Genomic DNA, 10,960 nt, shown 5'->3' with positions numbered 1-10,960 from the left:
CCCTTCTATGATTTTTGGTTATTCAGTTTCGATTTCTGCAGAAGTGGTTATGCATTCCTCGGAAACCCCCTACCTAACCTTTTAACCTCTAACCACAGATAGACATTAACTTTTTCACTTCTAACCACAGATAGACATTAACTTTTTCACTTCTAACCACAGATAGACATTAACTTTTTCACTTCTAACCACATATAGACATTAACTTTTTCACTTCTAACCACATATAGACATCAGTAACGTTGAGTCCATCCGCCAAAGTTTAATAATATATTTCAAATATTGCTTTGACAGCATTGGCTGTCGTGTCTCTCGTGACCAATTGCGTCAGCTTTTAATGTAAAATGCCATTGGCTCTCGTGTGTCTCGTGACGGATTGTGTCATTCTAAACTTGTCGTCTCGTGTATCATTTGACTCAGAAATATCATAGACAGTAAAAGAAATGGACATAGCATTCCCATAGACTTCAACGGCGGAAAGTGAGGTCAATCAGAGGCACTCACTTCCTGATGGCTGAGCGAACTGCGCCGGCTCAGACTGAGCTTGAGGACGTAGATGTGACGTAAGCCTCCTGTCTGACAGCTGTAGGTCTTCTAGTAGTTGTGGAAAGTAAAATCTTAAGCACGTTTAAATATTTTCTCCCGTTGCTTTTGGCTTACTATGGGCTTCTCCCCATTCTTGACTTTATCGGACTTTATGTCTCCACGTCCCCCCCTGACTGCCTCATAGACAGTAAAAGATTGTTTCTGAGCGTTTCCTCTTTGCTATACGGTCATTTCTCTACTGTGCGACAGTGTCGCGTTGGTTATGATGCAATCGTTAGCCTATTTTTACAAAAACAGCTTCTGCGGGGCGATAGTGTAAGATACAAGGTAATGTTGCCTTTTATGTTACTTTAGAAATAAACAATGGACAAATGGAGTCTTTAAACGCCTCAGATGTAAAGTTATTCACTGTCAAAGTGACTCAAAAATGAATGGGAGTCAATGGGATGCTAACAGCAGGTGATGGCTTGGTTAGCAATGGCCGCCCCTATGGGTGGAACGCTTTCCGAGCGCTAGATTACCCCCTTGAGAAATATTAATGAGTGCGTGTGTTCTGTTCACAAAGGGGCCCGATCATCATTTTAACGACTAAAACATTAAAATCAACTCTGTTCTTCACATGAAGATATCGTATGACTTCAGAAGACTTGGACTGCATCATGAGTTAATACTTTTATACAGTTTTTGGTCAGTTTTTGCAATAAATACATGTGACTGTACATTTATTTGCCTGTTACATGTTTTATATTGTTGAGAGTGGGTAGGTTTAGGGTAGGAGTGGAGTTAGTTGGTCCAAAATATAAAATTAGGCAATTAATATTAATTCTGTGAGATCAGGTTGGCGGAATCGCACGGCGTAGACTTACACGCGGTGATGGTTTGTTTCGGCGTAGACATACACTCGGGATCACACGCCGTAGACATACATGCGGATAGCTCAAAATGCGTACAGATAACACGCCACTTGGCTTTAGAAAGTGGTGTGTATGTTTACGATGAATGCAAGTTTAATTTATTTGTGTCTGATGGGAAACATTATCTTCGGCATCAAACTGGGGAAAGTTTTAACCCAAAGTGCCCAAAGAAGTCAGTGAAAGATGGAGCAGGAAGTGGCATGGTTTTGGGGATGTTTCTGAAGTAGGAGTTTGACCTTTTATACATGGCAGAACCTCAGAACCTGTTTATCAGAACCTCCTTCGGCAACATGTGGTTCCTCCACTGCGAACATCTCCCAATCAGCACGCAATATTTATGCAAGACAATGCCCCCTATCACAATGCAAAACGGGTAAAGCAGTTCCTTAAAAGTGAGAACATTGAAATAATGAAATGGCTAGCCCAGAGTCTGATCTAAACCCCATTGAAAATCTATGTAAAATCATTGTTGACAAAGTTATGGCTAAGAAACCCACTACAGTTCCCGAACTGTGGAAGAGACTGGAATAAGAGTGGACCAAGATCACAGCGGAGCAGTGTGAGTATCTAGTGATGTCCTGTGGCCGCAGATGTGCTGAGCTCATTCAAAGCAAGGGCCTCTTCCTACTAATGTTTGACAGCTGTAAGCATCACATTTTAGTTGTAATGTTTTTTTTGTGCTGCATTGGTTATTGTTCTCTAATTTTGATCACAGTGTTTTTGACAAAATAAAGGTTTTTGTTGAAGTACCTTGGTATTTTGTAAAATATGCTAACAGAACAATGGTATACCCACAGCTAATCTTCTTTCAAATTTCAAGCAATGAATATCAACAATATTTCTGAAAAAAATTGAATGTTTCTAAATTGTCCTCTAATTTTGATCTCCACTGTAGTCATACAATGCATCACTAATTAATCAAGTCTTACATAGTCACTATGCAGGAACTACTAGTGATCTTGACAATTATTTTATAATGGTCCAGATCAACACATTTTCACACCCACCTCTTCACATTTTGACGCTTGGTCAGGACCCTTCGTCATCACTTTTTAACACACAGGATATCCCTTTAGTGTCATTTTAAGACGTGCAGGGTGCTGCATTGATTTCAATGAGAAACCGTTGGCATCATACACAGACACGTTCGGCACGGGGACGTTATCGTCATGATGAAATTATGTTATGATTTTGCCATTATGGCATGTTGGGGTGTGATTCTAAATTTAATAAGACAGCATAATTTAATTTACTTTTTTATTTATTTACGCTATTTAGACATGTTTGAACTCAGAACCCAACCCCATCCCATCTCTAAACCTACCCATTTATTTATTATATGATGTAAAAAACAGGATATAGAGATTGCCAAGACATGTGACCAACTGGGCGGCAACGTCATCAGAACGTAAAGAATTATGGGTATGTTTGGCCAGTTTACATTCCCTGACATAGCAGGCTAGTGTTCTGGCATGAAAATAATTAAAAATGAGAGAGAAAAACGTAATATAATCATACAAAATGCAGCTACTAATACAAACAAAACATCTCTAGTAAACTAGAAGAGCATAATTTAATTTGTTTGTTACAACCCCAAATCAGAAAAAGTTGGGACAGTTTGGAAAACACAAATAAAAAAAGAAAGTAGTAATTTCTAAATTTACTTTGACTTGTATTTCATTGCAGACAATATGAACACAAAATATTTCATGTTTTGTCTGGTCAACTTCATGTCATTTGTAAATATGCATCCTTTCCTGTCATTCAGACCTGCAACACATTTCAAAAAAAGTTGGGACAGGAGCAATTTAGGGCTAGTAATGAGGTAAAAGGGTTAAATAATGATGTGATTTGAAACAGGTGATGTCAACAGGTGATTGAAATTATGATTATGTACAAAAGCAGCATCCAAGAAAGATCTAATCTTTAGGAGCAAAGATGGGCCGAGGATCGCCAGTTTGCCAACAAATACGTGAGAAAATTATTGAAATGTTTAAAAACAATGTTCCTCAAAGAAAGATAGGAAGAGATTTGGATATTTCACATTCAACAGTGCATAACATAATTACAAAATTACAAGAAAATAAAAAATGAGGGCAGATTACAAACGAGAACTTCTGACAAGCTTAACAAAGGACCATTAGGATAAGCAAAGTTTGCGACTCTATGCCTTTATTCACGTAAAAAATCTGGGTACTACTATATTGCGTTTAGATGCACGAATTAAACATGAGATCTATATCAATAAAATGTATACAACCCCATTTAATGTCCAATGTTGTCAATGCCATCTTTTGGACATTCATCATATTGTGTTGGTTTTCTTTTCTTGTCCTCAAACAGTCTGATCTGTTTATTTTTAAGTTACACTTCTAGATTAAAAAAAGGAAATCAATTGTTTTATTGGTTGTATTACTTTATTACGAAGGTATCTTGGGCCTCCTTGCTGCTGCTATCCATGCCATTCATTGCCTTTTTTGTCACCTCTGAAACATGGCTTAGTTGTACTATTTGTTAAATTGACATTTTTTGGGACATTCATGACCTCCTTTATCAAGTGGATAAATATTGTTAGTAAATTCTGTTGTTTTTTCGAGAAAATTATAGATTGTCTTAACAGTAACTTCCAAAAGCCCAGGAGAAACCAAGGCAGAACACCGTTACTGCTCTTTGCCTTAGCTTTGTAATGCTCAAACTGAGTTACAGTACTCTGCCTTTGTTTAGCCATGTGTCAAAATTAAGTTACGGTGCCGACATGCAGTTATGGTGTCCCACCTTTGTTTTACTGTCTATTAAAGTTTGCTGCGTGAAAGTTACGGTGTAGCCTGTGTACTGTCTTTAATGTTTTCATAATGCAGAATATTCACTCAGCGCGCCTGTCAGGCAGTCTGGAGCTGCCCACTGCACGAGTGTGTCCTCGAATGCCGATCACACATTTACAATCAGTAGTAACAGTTTGCAATTATATCCCTATTCTACCTTTTCTTGTAAACCCGATAAAATCCATGGCAATGAACGTCATCGGAGATGTTTAATCCACACGCACTCTGGGAATTATTCCTACTTGTAGTTCACATCAATCTAAAAGTTGTCCTTTTAGGCTAGGCTTTTTTTTTTTTTTTTTTTCATTCAAATCGATGTAAAAGTAATTAAGATATGTAGCCTATTGTATCCTTTTTTACTAGATAAAACCATTAAAAACATATTGCAATAAATAATTACTCCGTTTAGCCTATGATTGGCCAATCTGATCCAGTCAGCACTGTCATTACAGCGTGATAGCCAAACTTAACCCTTGATTAACCATCGGCGCTATTTGCTATTTATCTTATTCTAATCCCATGCATTTAAAATTTTTACATGATTTATTCTTTGTACTATTTGTTATATCTTTGCATTATATATGCAAATGTATACACATTAGAAATAAGCTTATCTTGTTTATATAATTCAGTGTCACCTATCAACCTGTAAGTTTTGCTGCACACCAATGAAGATACTCTTTACAAGAGGTATTGTATCATGTCTAATGTCTTAATAATGGCACCCGAATGCAACAACCACGGCACTTGATAGTAATAAGATGGCTATAAATAATTGTAAATCATCCAAAATAAATGCCATTATTATTACTTTTTATATAGGTGCTGCTATAATGATTTTATAAATGGTGATCAGCAACCAAATATTAATAATATGGAAGTTACTGCCTTTTGCCTTGGCATGACTCCTCAATTTTAGCAGACAATACACAGGGCAGAGTGCAGTAACTTTAAAACAGGGTCAAAAGTCAAGTTTGAGTTAAAAAAAAAAAAATATATATATATATATATATATATATATATATATATATATATATATATATATATATATAGATCATTTGCATGACTAAAACATCTAAATGCCAGATTTCCAGTGTCCTACTTATTTAATTTGGCTGAACAACAAAAAATCTTTAAACTCATTTTTCTCAGTTACACACTCCAGTAACTTAAGGTCTTTTGCCTTAGTCGGGCAGAATTAGTTCCCTAATTGGTCCTTTTGTTTGTTGTTTTGGCCTTTCCCCCTCCTGAAGTCTAGTTTTGCTTCCTATTTTTACTTTTTTTTATTATTTTTTTCAATTGTAAATTTGTTAATAAAACACTTATTAACTTGGAAAGTTACGTGTCTGTCATGCGGGGCAGGGGACTGGAACGCACTCATCCCAACCAAACTTGTTCAAACGTTTCTCTGTTACTCCCTTGCCCTAAAATTTTTACATTTGGGACATAACAGTGAAAATTGGGGGCTCGTCCGGGATACAATACAATACTTAACTTATAAAATTTACCTTTACATTTATGCATTTGGCAGATGCTTTTATCCAAAGTGACTTACATTGCATTCAAGGTGCACATTTTGTCAATTCTTATAAAAGTGATATTGTTGCAAAGTGAAGTTGAATAACTTGTTTTATTGTGAGGGTGTATACTAAAATTTGTCTGAAATCTTGTGCAAAGAAAATTAATAATTAGTCTATTGTGACCATTTTAAGCCAATTTCTTTCTTTTTTTTATATTGCTTAACTTACTTTTGGCTGATTTCTTTTTTTGGTAGGGGCAGAGAGGTTATACAGTGTGGAATATAATTTGATTTGATTGAGTTTACCCTTGTTTCCTCAATAGACGTTTTCAATCGATGCCGTAAGAAGGACTTGCTGCTAATTGCTGAGTTTTTTTATATCTCTGTGTCTAGGGGCTGTTATAAAGGACCAACTGTACGCTGAATTAGTTAATGCTGGTATTCTACCGACTGATTCACAGACTGAAGGGGTAGAGGAGGAAAGTCCAAGAGCGTAGCTTTCGCTCAAGCTGCTTCTGTCTCTGACCACACATTTTCACAGCACCAGAATGCTGGTTACCAACCCTTCCTGTTAACTGGCTCTGTGTCTCTTTCAGCTGACTCACCTGGCCGACCAGTGTCCATCCAGCGAGATACGACGGCGGCACCATTCTTTATTTTAGCTGAAGTCTTGCCTTTCTCACCTGAAACGTACTCTGGTGCAGATGTAATAGTTTGAGGGATTGAACTAGGTTGTGTTAAAGTACCTTTACATACTGTCTTCTTGAAATCAGATTTGGTCACAGGTCCAGCTCGGATTGGGGTGAGGGCTGAACTGTCAGTGGAGGGTGTAAGCATCATCCTGGAAAATGACCTGGCTGGAGGTAAAGTGTTCCCTTGTCCTATTGTGGTGGATGAACCTGTGGGGACAGGACAGCCAGATGTTGCTGCTAATTTCCCTGCTGTTTTTCCTGAAAAAAAGGACCTTGCTGTTGTTCAGAAAGCTGATCCATCTCTGTCATTCTGTCTAGATTCTGCTGTCAGCTTGGAAAAAGCTCTGGGTTGTCCCGTTCCCAGGTGCTGAGGCAGGGGCGTGTCCAGGATTTTATATTTGGGGTGTCAAAGGGGGGTGCAAGAGCAGAATGGGGGGTGGCAACTTCCCATGGTTCATGTAAAAAAAATATTATAGTTTTTTATGGGTAATGAGGGACATATGCTTATTTTAATGAATTGAACAGTACATTCTGAACTAATAGCCATTTCTACTGAAAATTAATTATTCTTATAAAGATCTTTTTTTTACCTTATTTAATGCATCATCTTTCATGACAAATTTTACATAAATTCAGTGTTAATAGTAACACACTATAGCAATATATGCCAATACAATTAAATAATGTATACTGTGAAATTACAACTGCAATAAATAATGCTATGAGATTAATGTTTAAAAATAAATCTTTGAATATACAAAAAAGACATTGTGGAAAAAATGTAATGATACTTTTTAACATGAAACTAAACCGCCAGTAGGTGGCTGCAAGTCACTTAAGTCATTGATTCAACCGATTCGTTCAAAACGCTGATTCGTTTAGTAAAACCCGGTTGAGTGCTGTTTCTTTTTTTTCTTTTTTTTTTCTTTTTGAAAAAAAGTCAATAATGTGTCTAAAATGGAAGTAATTTAATATTAACTTCTTGTTAATTAACTACTTAAATCAATAACATTTGCAATCGTAATATTCATGTTATTAATTAACTGTATCATGTTATTAATAATAAACAACATTTTGAATGTATGTTTATTCTGTGAGTTTCTTGTGTGTGCTGTTCCGCTCATTTGGTTTGATTTCTCCACATAAGTCTCTAACAAAGAGACAGGCAGCGCTTGTCCTTAGCTTTAGGCCTACGTAACGTTACCAGAAATACACTAACTTATCCATTATCAATTGCTGCTACGCTGAATGTAATAAAATCATAACCATTCTCCTAGTTATCTTTAGTAAGTTTTAATCCGTCTACTTGTCAGGTCAGGCAAGTTAATGTCTTTCACTTGTCGCAGACAAGACTTAATGTCAGTGCATTGATTGAAAATATACACAAGTCATTGTAATATAACCACCACTCAGGATTTTCTTTTTCTTTTTTTTTTGATTAACGAGTGAGATAGACACATGATTGACTTTACCTGCTTCTGTGCATTCAAATGAGAAATATGACGCTTCAGCTTGTTCACAGGCCTGGCACGTGATATCTCTGTTAAAAAGATTCAACAATGGTGAAGGGGTGAAGATATGCCAGTGACAACATAAGATGAACAATTTCCCAATGATAGACTGAATTTTTTTTTAAATTATTATCCCAATAAATATTCCGTTGGCGCTGACATTTTATTGCTCTGCCATTTTAATATTTGCTTAGGCTTGTCAATATATGCTTTGTACATATTTTAATTAGTAATTAATCCCACATCAAGAAGGCTAAAATAATCTCGGAGATGTTAAAAGTTGAAAATATCTTTTCATTATGTTTAATTTTCTATTTCTACACATGCTTTTTTGTAAAGATTTGTCTCCTGAAATCACTGTGATTTGAATGACAATATCAATGCCATTAAACCTGTCAGAATGTGCGATTCAAATGAAAAGTTTGCTTTCGTATTCGTGGAGATTCTGACAACTAGCTCGTCAGTCTGGACAAGACGAGCGTGTTTTTCATCCGAGTCCGACACTCCAGTTACTGCAGCTGTGCAGCGGCGCTACGTGCTAAGTATTCATACCGATCTGTCTTTTATACTAGCCTGCTGCAGGGGTAGAAATGCACTTTATCTAGGCTATAAAGACATCAGACTAGAATTATAGATCATATTTGATAAGTGTTTTTCGTAACTCAATCGATTAAAGTAAGAAACTTTTGAATAAAAGCCAATGGGCGGAATGTAAGCCGACACCCCACCATAAATCATCAGTATCCGAAATGGGGTGGCAGAGCAAATTTGTAGGGTGGCAGCTGCCACCCCGTGCCACCCTTGTGGCCACGCCCCTGTCCTGAGGCTGGCGCATGAGCATCCCTAATCTGGTCCCCTTGGTATCACGAAAATGTATAAGCGAATTAAAAGTACTTCTTCTGGCCTGGTTTGATCAACTGTGAAGTGAGTTACTGCATGCCATGATTGTCAAGTATTGGGTAAACCCAACCAGACCGTTAGCCTGGTTCTGCCGTCCTACCTACTTCTGCTCAATTTTCATTTCCTTAAGTACTACGTCTGGGACTGCGGTGTAGTCTTTTCTAGGTTTTCTCTGAACAAAATTTTTACCGGTCCAATCAGCGAACAGAGGGAGTGGCTGAGAACGATGACATTAATGTCATGCGCTAGTTTGAGTTGTAGTTCAGTAATGGCGGCGGAGAAAGATGCGAACAAAACCATTCATTCCGTTGAGGCACCGTTGCCGAAAATCCAGAAGTTAAAGCCGGAGCAATAACAATCTTTGCTGGGGTTTGTTGGTGGCCATGATGTTGTGGCCCTCCTCCCCAACAGGGTGAATTCGGTAAAAGTTTGATTTTCCAGCACGGTCCAAAACTTTTTGACTCAAATCAGGATATAGACATATGCATAATGTGTATATTTGATCGTTCAAGATGAGTAACGTTAGGCAAATGAGCCTAGAAATAACATTCAATACACTCGCGCTGACAGGCAGCAAACACACGCAGCCTGACATCAGAGTTCGGAGTTTACATCGCTGTTAAGTCTTTATAGTGCAATCGGGTATATTATACTTTTATTTGGTCATTATGCAAGATGGTAAGAAAGATTTGCCTTCGCGTTCACGATCGCTGAACTAAAAGAACCAGCTCAGACTCAGCTGAAGAATAAAATCCGTTTTATGCGTGTGTGAGGTACGATCAGAAAGAGGCTTGTGCCAATAACACGAAAGCTGATTGGTTGCAGTATAAGATGCATGCTTGTCTAATTTGTAGTTGTAATAGAGCGAACAATAGTTGGTCTAGCAAAAGAAAGAACTACAAACACCACGGAACAAACACACACACGCGCTGCAGGAGGCGAGAGCATTTCAATGAGGTAGCGTTACATGGACGTAGGAAAATTAAGACCTGTTTAACATTATTTAAGATCTAGAACGCAACGCCTCCACAAATGTAAGACTTTTTAAGGCCTTATATTTTGATTTTGACATTTAATACTTTTTAAGACTCTGCGGGGACCCTGCAGTAACTTCCGTGAACGACTGCATACTGCATGTAACATTGCTAAAGCTCATCTTGTGCAAACTCAGTCTAAAATGAAGTCAAGATTTGATAGAAAGTCTGTTCAGCGCAGTTTTTAGCCTGGTGATCAAGTGCTAGTTTTACTCCCCGTTCCATCCTCAGCACTGCATGCTAGATTCACTGGCCCCCACAGTGGTGAGAAAAAGTTAAAGGAGACAGATTATGTAATTTCTACTCCAGATTGCAGGAGAAACAGCAGAGTTTGTCACATTAACATGTTGAAGTCTTATATGAGTAGAAGCGTAACAGAAACTCCTTCGAACAAGGAAGTTAAGCCAGCTAACTCTGTGGTCATGGTGCCTGCCGCCTTATGCTCCTCTGTAGATGATTTAGTTGTGAGTATTTTGATACCTAAACATTCAGAATTCAACAGTGTTCAGTTAACTTGATGACTACCTTGCATACTTGCCTTATGATCAGAGGGAATCTCTTGTCCAGCTGTTCAATAAATACCCCATGTTCTTTTCTGATGCTCACAACATTTTTTTATTCTCTCTGTCCCTTTTGTTCGATCAGAGTAAAGCAAAAAGGCTTTTATGTATGCAGATCCTACTGACTGGAATCTGCAATCGAAATTAACATACAGAATTTGCTGTTGTTGGATAATTTTAAAACAGTTATTCAACAAATGTACACTGATTCAACGATATGTAACTGTTTTTAGTGTTTTTTAGTCTGTTTGTGTTATAATATTTTGTGATGAAACTGATGTATTGCTGCCCATTTTGACCAGGACACTCATGTGAAAGAGATTATTAATCTCAGAGAGTCTTTTCTGGTTAAATAAAGGTTAAAGGGGGGGTGAAACACTCAGTTTCAGTCAATCTCATGTCAATCTTGAGTACCTATAGAGTAGTATTGCATCCTTCATATCTCCGAAAAGTCTTTAGTTT

This window comes from Pseudorasbora parva, chromosome 5 (genome assembly GCF_024679245.1).
Source record: "Pseudorasbora parva isolate DD20220531a chromosome 5, ASM2467924v1, whole genome shotgun sequence".
Lineage (NCBI taxonomy): Eukaryota > Metazoa > Chordata > Actinopteri > Cypriniformes > Gobionidae > Pseudorasbora > Pseudorasbora parva.
This window is presented reverse-complemented; position numbering follows the sequence as displayed.